This window comes from Taudactylus pleione, unplaced genomic scaffold, assembly GCF_031769625.1.
Source record: "Taudactylus pleione unplaced genomic scaffold, aTauple2 ptg000394l, whole genome shotgun sequence".
Lineage (NCBI taxonomy): Eukaryota > Metazoa > Chordata > Amphibia > Anura > Myobatrachidae > Taudactylus > Taudactylus pleione.
In genome coordinates this window covers 1,134,580-1,146,650 of record NW_028284795.1, presented here as the reverse complement: position 1 = coordinate 1,146,650, position 12,071 = coordinate 1,134,580, and the positions used below count along the sequence as shown (strand labels likewise).

The following is a 12,071-nucleotide window of genomic DNA, read 5'->3' as shown; positions in this document are numbered from 1 at the left end:
CGTGGCTCCAGCCATTACTGTGTAGCTCCTCCCCGTGGCTCCAGCCATTACTGTGTAGCTCCATGCTCCTCCCCTTGTCTCCAGCCTTTAGTGCGTAGCCCCTTCCTCTGTACCTCCAGCCATTGCGATGTAGCTCCATGTTACCATCCTTGTGTCTCCAGTCACTACCATGTAGCTCCATGTTACCATCTGCTTCTCCAGCCATTACTGTGTAGCTCCATGCTCCTTACCCTGTATCTCCAGTCATTACTGTGTAGCTCTGTTACCATCCGTGCCTCCACCTATTACTGTGTAGCTCCATTCTCATCGCCCATGTCGCCAGCCATTACTGTGTACCTCCTCCCCCTGTCTCCAGCCATTACTGTGTAGCTCCATGCTCCTTAGCCTGTATCTCCAGTCATTTCTGTGAAGCTCCATTCTCCTCTCCTTGTATCTCCAGCCATTTCTGTGTAGCTCCATGTTCCTATCCCTGTATCTCCAGTCATTTCTGTGTAGCTCCATGTTCCTCTCCCTGTATCTCCAGCCATTTCTATGTAGATCCATGTTCCTATCCCTGTATCCCCAGTCATTTCTGTGAAGCTCCATGCTCCTCTCCCTGTATCTCCAGCCATTTCTGTGTAGCTCCATGTTCCTATCCCTGTATCTCCAGTCATGTCTGTGAAGCTCCATGCTCCTCTCCCTGTATCTCCAGCCATTTCTATGTAGCTCCATGTTCCTTTCCCTGTATCTCCAGCCATTTCTGTGTAGCTCCGTGTTCCTATCCCTGTATCTTCAGCCATATCTGTGAGCTCCATGCTCCTCTCCCTGTATCTCCAGCAATTTCTGTGTAGCTCCATGCTCCTCTCCCTGTATCTCCAGCAATTTCTGTGTAGCTTCATGCTGCTATCCTTGTATCTCCAGCAATTTCTGTGTAGCTTCATGCTACTTTCCTTGTATCGCCAGCCATTTCTATGTAGCCCCATGTTGCTATCCCTGTATCTCCAGCCATTTCTGTATAGTTCCATGTTGCTATCCCTGTATCTCCAGCCATTTCTGTGTAGTTCCATGTTGCTATCCCTGTATCTCCAGCCATTTCTGTGTAGCTCCATGTTGCTATCCCTGTATCTCCAGTCATTTCTGTGTAGTTCCATGTTGCTATCCCTGTATCTCCAGCCATTTCTGTGTAGCTCCATGTTGCTATCCCTGTATCTCCAGTCATTTCTGTGTAGCTCCATGTTCCTATCCCTGTATCTCCAGCCATTTCTATGTAGCTCCATGTTCCTATCCCTGTATCCCCAGTCATTTCTGTGAAGCTCCATGCTCCTCTCCCTGTATCTCCAGCCATTTCTGTGTAGCTCCATGTTCCTATCCCTGTATCTCCAGTCATGTCTGTGAAGCTCCATGCTCCTCTCCCTGTATCTCCAGCAATTTCTGTGTAGCTTCATGCTGCTATCCTTGTATCTCCAGCAATTTCTGTGTAGCTTCATGCTGCTTTCCTTGTATCGCCAGGCATTTCTATGTAGCCCCATGTTGCTATCCCTGTATCTCCAGCCATTTCTGTATAGTTCCATGTTGCTATCCCTGTATCTCCAGCCATTTCTGTGTAGTTCCATGTTGCTATCCCTGTATCTCCAGCCATTTCTGTGTAGCTCCATGTTGCTATCCCTGTATCTCCAGTCATTTCTGTGTAGCTCCATGTTCCTATCCCTGTATCTCCAGCCATTTCTATGTAGCTCCATGTTCCTATCCCTGTATCCCCAGCCATTTCTGTGTAGCTCCATGTTCCTATCCCTGTATCTCCAGCCATTTCTATGTAGCTCCATGTTCCTTTCTCTGTATCTCCAGTCATGTCTGTGAAGCTCCATGCTCCTCTCCCTGTATCTCCAGCCATTTCTATGTAGCTCCATGTTCCTTTCCCTGTATCTCCAGCCATTTCTGTGTAGCTCCATGTTCCTATCCCTGTATCTCCAGTCATTTCTGTGTAGCTCCATGTTCCTTTCCCTGTATCTCCAGCCATTTCTGCGTAGCTCCATGTTGCTATCCCTGTATCTCCAGCCATTTCTGTGTAGCTCCATGTTGCTATCCCTGTATCTCCAGTCATGTCTGTGAAGCTCCATGCTCCTCTCCCTGTATCTCCAGCCATTTCTGTGTAGCTCCATGTTGCTATCCCTTTATCTCCAGTCAGTTCTGTGTAGCTCCATGTTGCTATTCCTTTATCTCCAGTCAGTTCTGTGAAGCTCCATGCTACTAGAGTCCTTAGTTATAAGCCACGCCCTTGTTAGCGATTGGCTACTCACTGACCATGTGCAGCTCCCTAACACGTGTGGGCGGAAGTGGACAGGCGCTGTGATTGGCCGGCTGCGGAGGGTACGTGGTGACGTCTAGCGCTTGGATGTCAGGGAGATTGTCCGGAAGCGGCGGGGTCAGAGGCCGTTAGGGGTGACTGACAGTGCGGGACATGGACTGGTGGTAGGAGACTCCGTCACCTCTAGGACTGTACAGTCACCTTCCCCTCCCCTGCCCCTGTGTTATCATATATCTACTGCCCCCTCCCCTGTGTTATTATATATCTACTGCCCCCTCCCCTGTGTTATTATATATCTACTGCCCCCTCCCCTGTGTTATCATATATCTACTGCCCCCTCCCCTGTGTTATTATATATCTACTGCCCCCTCCCCTGTGTTATTATATATCTACTGCCCCCTCCCCTGTGTTATTATATATCTACTGCCCCCTCCCCTGTGTTATCATATATCTACTGCCCCCTCCCCTGTGTTATTATATATCTACTGCCCCCTCCCCTGCCCCTGTGTTATTATATATCTACTGACCCCTCCCCTGTGTTGTTATATATCTACTGCCCCCTCCCCTGCCCCTGTGTTATTATATATCTACTGCCCCCTCCCCTGTGTTATTATATATCTACTGCCCCCTCCCCTGTGTTATCATATATCTACTGCCCCCTCCCCTGTGTTATTATATATCTACTGCCCCCTCCCCTGTGTTATTATATATCTACTGCCCCCTCCCCTGTGTTATCATATATCTACTGCCCCCTCCCCTGTGTTATTATATATCTACTGCCCCTCCCCTGTGTTATTATATATCTACTGCCCCCTCCCCTGTGTTATTATATATCTACTGCCCCCTCCCCTGTGTTATCATATATCTACTGCCCCCTCCCCTGTGTTATTATATATCTACTGCCCCCTCCCCTGTGTTATTATATATCTACTGCCCCCTCCCCTGTGTTATCATATATCTACTGCCCCCTCCCCTGTGTTATCATATATCTACTGCCCCCTCCCCTGTGTTATTATATATCTACTGCCCCCTCCCCTGTGTTATTATATATCTACTGCCCCCTCCCCTGTGTTATTATATATCTACTGCCCCCTCCCCTGTGTTATCATATATCTACTGCCCCCTCCCCTGTGTTATTATATATCTACTGCCCCCTCCCCTGCCCCTGTGTTATTATATATCTACTGACCCCTCCCCTGTGTTGTTATATATCTACTGCCCCCTCCCCTGCCCCTGTGTTATTATATATCTACTGCCCCCTCCCCTGTGTTATTATATATCTACTGCCCCCTCCCCTGTGTTATCATATATCTACTGCCCCCTCCCCTGTGTTATTATATATCTACTGCCCCCTCCCCTGTGTTATTATATATCTACTGCCCCCTCCCCTGTGTTATCATATATCTACTGCCCCCTCCCCTGTGTTATTATATATCTACTGCCCCCTCCCCTGTGTTATTATATATCTACTGCCCCCTCCCCTGTGTTATTATATATCTACTGCCCCCTCCCCTGTGTTATCATATATCTACTGCCCCCTCCCCTGTGTTATTATATATCTACTGCCCCCTCCCCTGCCCCTGTGTTATTATATATCTACTGACCCCTCCCCTGTGTTGTTATATATTCTACTGCCCCCTCCCCTGCCCCTGTGTTATTATATATCTACTGCCCCCTCCCCTGTGTTATTATATATCTACTGCCCCCTCCCCTGTGTTATTATATATCTATTGCCCCCTCCCCTGTGTTATCATATATCTACTGCCCCCTCCCCTGTGTTATTATATATCTACTGCCCCCTCCCCTGTGTTATTATATATCTACTGCCCCCTCCCCTGTGTTATCATATATCTACTGCCCCCTCCCCTGTGTTATTATATATCTACTGCCCCCTCCCCTGTGTTATTATATATCTACTGCCCCCTCCCCTGTGTTATTATATATCTACTGCCCCCTCCCCTGTGTTATCATATATCTACTGCCCCCTCCCCTGTGTTATTATATATCTACTGCCCCCTCCCCTGCCCCTGTGTTATTATATATCTACTGACCCCTCCCCTGTGTTGTTATATATCTACTGCCCCCTCCCCTGCCCCTGTGTTATTATATATCTACTGCCCCCTCCCCTGTGTTATTATATATCTACTGCCCCCTCCCCTGTGTTATCATATATCTACTGCCCCCTCCCCTGTGTTATTATATATCTACTGCCCCCGTCCCCTGTGTTATTATATATCTACTGCCCCCTCCCCTGTGTTATCATATATCTACTGCCCCCTCCCCTGTGTTATTATATATCTACTGCCCCCTCCCCTGTGTTATTATATATCTACTGCCCCCTCCCCTGTGTTATTATATATCTACTGCCCCCCTCCCCTGTGTTATCATATATCTACTGCCCCCTCCCCTGTGTTATTATATATCTACTGCCCCCTCCCCTGCCCCTGTGTTATTATATATCTACTGACCCCTCCCCTGTGTTGTTATATATCTACTGCCCCCTCCCTGCCCCTGTGTTATTATATATCTACTGCCCCCTCCCCTGTGTTATTATATATCTACTGCCCCCTCCCCTGTGTTATTATATATCTACTGACCCCTCCCCTGTGTTATTATATATCTACTGCCCCCTCCCCTGCCCCTGTGTTATCATATATCTTCTGCCCCCTCCCCTGTGTTATTATATATCTATTGCCCCCTCCCCTGTGTTATCATATATCTACTGCCCCCTCCCCTGTGTTATTATATATCTACTGCCCCCTCCCCTGCCCCTGTGTTATTATATATCTACTGACCCCTCCCCTGTGTTATTATATATCTACTGCCCCCTCCCCTGCCCCTGTGTTATTATATATCTACTGCCCCCTCCCCTGTGTTATTATATATCTACTGCCCCCTCCCCTGCCCCTGTGTTATCATATATCTACTGCCCCCTCCCCTGTGTTATTATATATCTACTGCCCCCTCCCCTGTGTTATCCTATATCTACTGCCCCCTCCCCTGTGTTATTATATATCTACTGCCCCCTCCCCTGCCCCTGTGTTATTATATATCTACTGACCCCTCCCCTGTGTTTTTATATATCTACTGCCCCCTCCCCTGCCCCTGTGTTATCATATATCTACTGCCCCCTCCCCTGTGTTATTATATATCTACTGACCCCCTCCCCTGTGTTATTATATATCTACTGCCCCCTCCCCTGTGTTATTATATATCTACTGCCCCCTCCCCTGCCCCTGTGTTATCATATATCTACTGCCCCCTCCCCATTGTTATTATATATCTACTGCCCCCTCCCCTGTGTTATCATATATCTACTGCCCCCTCCCCTGTGTTATTATATATCTACTGCCCCCTCCCCTGCCCCTGTGTTATTATATATCTACTGACCCCTCCCCTGTGTTATTATATATCTACTGCCCCCTCCCCTGTGTTATTATATATCTACTGCCCCCTCCCCTGTGTTATCATATATCTACTGCCCCCTCCCCTGTGTTATTATATATCTACTGCCCCCTCCCCTGTGTTATCATATATCTCTACTGCCCCCTCCCCTGTGTTATTATATATCTACTGCCCCCTCCCCTGCCCCTGTGTTATTATATATCTACTGACCCCTCCCCTGTGTTATTATATATCTACTGACCCCTCCCCTGTGTTATTATATATCTACTGCCCCCTCCCCTGCCCCTGTGTTATTATATATCTACTGCCCCCTCCCCTGTGTTATTATATATCTACTGCCCCCTCCCCTACCCCTGTGTTATTATATATCTACTGCCCCCTCCCCTGTGTTATTATATATCTACTGCCCCCTCCCCTGCCCCTGTGTTATCATATATCTACTGCCCCCTCCCCTGTGTTATTATATATCTACTGCCCCCTCCCCTGTGTTATCCTATATCTACTGCCCCCTCCCCTGTGTTATTATATATCTACTGCCCCCTCCCCTGCCCCTGTGTTATTATATATCTACTGACCCCTCCCCTGTGTTTTTATATATCTACTGCCCCCTCCCCTGCCCCTGTGTTATCATATATCTACTGCCCCCTCCCCTGTGTTATTATATATCTACTGACCCCCTCCCCTGTGTTATTATATATCTACTGCCCCCTCCCCTGTGTTATTATATATCTACTGCCCCCTCCCCTGCCCCTGTGTTATCATATATCTACTGCCCCCTCCCCATTGTTATTATATATCTACTGCCCCCTCCCCTGTGTTATCATATATCTACTGCCCCCTCCCCTGTGTTATATATCTACTGCCCCCTCCCCTGCCCCTGTGTTATTATATATCTACTGACCCCTCCCCTGTGTTATTATATATCTACTGCCCCCCTCCCCTGTGTTATCATATATCTACTGCCCCCCTCCCCTGTGTTATCATATATCTACTGCTCCCTCCCCTGTGTTATTATATATCTACTGCCCCCCTCCCCTGTGTTATCATATATCTACTGCCCCCCTCACCCTGTGTTATTATATATCTACTGCCCCCTCCCCTGCCCCTGTGTTATTATATATCTACTGACCCCCCTCCCCTGTGTTATTATATATCTACTGACCCCTCCCCTGTGTTATTATATATCTACTGCCCCCTCCCCCTGTGTTATCATATATCTACTGCCCCCTCCCCATTGTTATTATATATCTACTGCCCCCTCCCCCTGTGTTATCATATATCTACTGCCCCCTCCCCTGTGTTATTATATATCTACTGCCCCCTCCCCTGCCCCTGTGTTATTATATATCTACTGCCCCCTCCCTGTGTTATTATATATCTACTGCCCCCTCCCCTGTGTTATTATATATCTACTGCCCCCTCCCCTGTGTTATCATATATCTACTGCCCCCTCCCCTGTGTTATCATATATCTACTGCCCCCTCCCCTGTGTTATTATATATCTACTGCCCCCTCCCCTGTGTTATTATATATCTACTGCCCCCTCCCCTGCCCCTGTGTTATTATATATCTACTGACCCCTCCCCTGTGTTATTATATATCTACTGCCCCCTCCCCTGCCCCTGTGTTATCATATTTCTACTGCCCCCTCCCCTGTGTTATTATATATCTACTGCCCCCTCCCCCTGCCCCTGTGTTTATTATATATCTACTGACCCCTCCCCTGTGTTATTATATATCTACTGACCCCTCCCCTGTGTTATTATATATCTACTGCCCCCCTCCCCTGTGTTATCATATATCTACTGCCCCCTCCCCATTGTTATTATATATCTACTGCCCCCTCCCCTGTGTTATCATATATCTACTGCCCCCTCCCCTGTGTTATTATATATCTACTGCCCCCTCCCCTGCCCCTGTGTTATTATATATCTACTGCCCCCTCCCCTGTGTTATTATATATCTACTGCCCCCTCCCCTGTGTTATTATATATCTACTGCCCCCTCCCCTGTGTTATCATATATCTACTGCCCCCTCCCCTGTGTTATCATATATCTACTGCCCCCTCCCCTGTGTTATTATATATCTACTGCCCCCTCCCCTGTGTTATTATATATCTACTGCCCCCTCCCCTGCCCCTGTGTTATTATATATCTACTGACCCCTCCCCTGTGTTATTATATATCTACTGCCCCCTCCCCTGCCCCTGTGTTATCATATTTCTACTGCCCCCCTCCCCTGTGTTATTATATATCTACTGCCCCCCTCCCCTGTGTTATTATATATCTACTGCCCCCTCCCCTGTGTTATTATATATCTACTGCCCCCCTCCCCTGCCCCTGTGTTATCATATATCTACTGCCCCCTCCCCTGTGTTATTATATATCTACTGCCCCCTCCCCTGTGTTATCATATATCTACTGCCCCCTCCCCTGTGTTATTATATATCTACTGCCCCCTCCCCTGCCCCTGTGTTATTATATATCTACTGACCCCTCCCCTGTGTTATTATATATCTACTGCCCCCTCCCCTGCCCCTGTGTTATTATATATCTACTGCCCCCTCCCCTGTGTTATTATATATCTACTGCCCCCCTCCCCTGCCCCTGTGTTATCATATATCTACTGCCCCCTCCCCTGTGTTATTATATATCTACTGCCCCCTCCCCTGCCCCTGTGTTATCATATATCTACTGCCCCCTCCCCTGTGTTATTATATATCTACTGCCCCCTCCCCTGTGTTATCATATATCTACTGCCCCCTCCCCTGTGTTATTATATATCTACTGCCCCCTCCCCTGCCCCTGTGTTATTATTATATCTACTGACCCCTCCCCTGTGTTATTATATATCTACTGCCCCCTCCCCTGCCCCTGTGTTATCATATATCTACTGCCCCCCTCCCCTGTGTTATTATATATCTACTGACCCCTCCCCTGTGTTATTATATATCTACTGCCCCCTCCCCTGCCCCTGTGTTATCATATATCTACTGCCCCCTCCCCTGTGTTATTATATATCTACTGCCCCCTCCCCTGTCCCTGTGTTATTATATATCTACTGTCCCCTTCCCGTCCCTGTGTTATTATGTGTCTACTGTCCCCTCCCCTGCCCCTGTGTTATCATATATCTACTGCCCCCTCCCCTGTGTTATTATATATCTACTGTCCCCTCCTCCCCTGTGTTATGTGTCTACTGCCCCTTCCCCTCCCCCTGTGTTATTATTTATCATAGTATATCACCTGTCCCCTCCTCCCCTGTGTTATGTATCTACTGTCCCCTCCTCCCCTGTGTTATTATGTATCATAGTATATCACCTGTCCCCTCCTTCCCTGTGTTATTATGTATCTACTGCCCCCTCCCCTGCCCCTGTGTTATTATATATCTACTGCCCCCTCCCCTGTGTTATTATATATCTACTGCCCCCTCCCCTGTGTTATTATATATCTACTGCCCCCTCCCCTGCCCCTGTGTTATCATATATCTACTGCCCCCTCCCCTGTGTTATTATATATCTACTGCCCCCTCCCCTGTGTTATCATATATCTACTGCCCCCTCCCCTGTGTTATTATATATCTACTGCCCCCTCCCCTGCCCCTGTGTTATTATATATCTACTGACCCCTCCCCTGTGTTATTATATATCTACTGCCCCCTCCCCTGCCCCTGTGTTATCATATATCTACTGCCCCCTCCCCTGTGTTATTATATATCTACTGCCCCCTCCCCTGTGTTATCATATATCTACTGCCCCCTCCCCTGTGTTATTATATATCTACTGCCCCCTCCCCTGCCCCTGTGTTATTATATATCTACTGACCCCTCCCCTGTGTTATTATATATCTACTGCCCCCTCCCCTGCCCCTGTGTTATCATATATCTACTGCCCCCCTCCCCTGTGTTATTATATATCTACTGACCCCTCCCCTGTGTTATTATATATCTACTGCCCCCCTCCCCTGCCCCTGTGTTATCATATATCTACTGCCCCCTCCCCTGTGTTATTATATATCTACTGCCCCCTCCCCTGTGTTATTATATATCTACTGCCCCCTCCCCTGTCCCTGTGTTATTATATATCTACTGTCCCCTCCCCTGTCCCTGTGTTATTATGTGTCTACTGTCCCCTCCCCTGCCCCTGTGTTATCATATATCTACTGCCCCCTCCCCTGTGTTATTATATATCTACTGTCCCCTCCTCCCCTGTGTTATGTGTCTACTGCCCCTTCCCCTCCCCCTGTGTTATTATTTATCATAGTATATCACCTGTCCCCTCCTCCCCTGTGTTATGTATCTACTGTCCCCTCCTCCCCTGTGTTATTATGTATCATAGTATATCACCTGTCCCCTCCTTCCCTGTGTTATTATGTATCTACTGCCCCCTCCCCTGCCCCTGTGTTATTATATATCTACTGCCCCCCTCCCCTGTGTTATTATATATCTACTGCCCCCTCCCCTGCCCCTGTGTTATCATATATCTACTGCCCCCTCCCCTGTGTTATTATATATCTACTGCCCCCTCCCCTGTGTTATCATATATCTACTGCCCCCTCCCCTGTGTTATTATATATCTACTGCCCCCTCCCCTGCCCCTGTGTTATTATATATCTACTGACCCCTCCCCTGTGTTATTATATATCTACTGCCCCCTCCCCTGCCCCTGTGTTATTATATATCTACTGCCCCTCCCCTGTGTTATTATATATCTACTGCCCCCCTCCCCTGCCCCTGTGTTATCATATATCTACTGCCCCCTCCCCTATGTTATTATATATCTACTGCCCCCTCCCCTGCCCCTGTGTTATCATATATCTACTGCCCCCTCCCCTGTGTTATTATATATCTACTGCCCCCTCCCCTGTGTTATCATATATCTACTGCCCCCCTCCCCTGTGTTATTATATATCTACTGCCCCCTCCCCTGCCCCTGTGTTATTATATATCTACTGACCCCTCCCCTGTGTTATTATATATCTACTGCCCCCTCCCCTGTCCCTGTGTTATTATATATCTACTGTCCCCTCCCCTGTCCCTGTGTTATTATGTGTCTACTGTCCCCTCCCCTGCCCCTGTGTTATCATATATCTACTGCCCCCTCCCCTGTGTTATTATATATCTACTGTCCCCTCCTCCCCTGTGTTATGTGTCTACTGCCCCTTCCCCTCCCCCTGTGTTATTATTTATCATAGTATATCACCTGTCCCCTCCTCCCCTGTGTTATGTATCTACTGTCCCCTCCTCCCCTGTGTTATTATGTATCATAGTATATCACCTGTCCCCTCCTTCCCTGTGTTATTATGTATCTACTGCCCCCTCCCCTGCCCCTGTGTTATTATATATCTACTGCCCCCTCCCCTGTGTTATTATATATCTACTGCCCCCTCCCCTGCCCCTGTGTTATCATATATCTACTGCCCCCTCCCCTGTGTTATTATATATCTACTGCCCCCTCCCCTGTGTTATTATATATCTACTGCCCCCTCCCCTGCCCCTGTGTTATTATATATCTACTGACCCCTCCCCTGTGTTATTATATATCTACTGCCCCCTCCCCTGCCCCTGTGTTATTATATATCTACTGCCCCCTCCCCTGTGTTATTATATATCTACTGCCCCCTCCCCTGCCCCTGTGTTATCATATATCTACTGCCCCCTCCCCTGTGTTATTATATATCTACTGCCCCCTCCCCTGCCCCTGTGTTATCATATATCTACTGCCCCCTCCCCTGTGTTATTATATATCTACTGCCCCCTCCCCTGTGTTATCATATATCTACTGCCCCCTCCCCTGTGTTATTATATATCTACTGCCCCCTCCCCTGCCCCTGTGTTATTATATATCTACTGACCCCTCCCCTGTGTTATTATATATCTACTGCCCCCTCCCCTGCCCCTGTGTTATCATATATCTACTGCCCCCTCCCCTGTGTTATTATATATCTACTGACCCCTCCCCTGTGTTATTATATATCTACTGCCCCCTCCCCTGCCCCTGTGTTATCATATATCTACTGCCCCCTCCCCTGTGTTATTATATATCTACTGCCCCCTCCCCTGTGTTATTATATATCTACTGCCCCCTCCCCTGTCCCTGTGTTATTATATATCTACTGTCCCCTCCCCTGTCCCTGTGTTATTATGTGTCTACTGTCCCCTCCCCTGCCCCTGTGTTATCATATATCTACTGCCCCCTCCCCTGTGTTATTATATATCTACTGTCCCCTCCTCCCCTGTGTTATGTGTCTACTGCCCCTTCCCCTCCCCCTGTGTTATTATTTATCATAGTATATCACCTGTCCCCTCCTCCCCTGTGTTATGTATCTACTGTCCCCTCCTCCCCTGTGTTATTATGTATCATAGTATATCACCTGTCCCCTCCTT

At 47.9% G+C, this 12,071-nt stretch overlaps 1 protein-coding gene across 1 annotated transcript in view; it reads left to right on the top strand.

Moving 5' to 3' along the window:
* The first annotated feature begins 2,315 nt into the window (after positions 1-2,315).
* Positions 2,316-12,071, top strand: part of PDPR (pyruvate dehydrogenase phosphatase regulatory subunit) — a 30,943-nt gene continuing 21,187 nt past the window's right edge. Inside the window, exon 1 of the mRNA XM_088446240.1 lies at positions 2,316-2,448. The gene's annotated coding sequence lies outside the window, so the exon portion shown is untranslated. The remainder of the gene's footprint in view (positions 2,449-12,071) is intronic.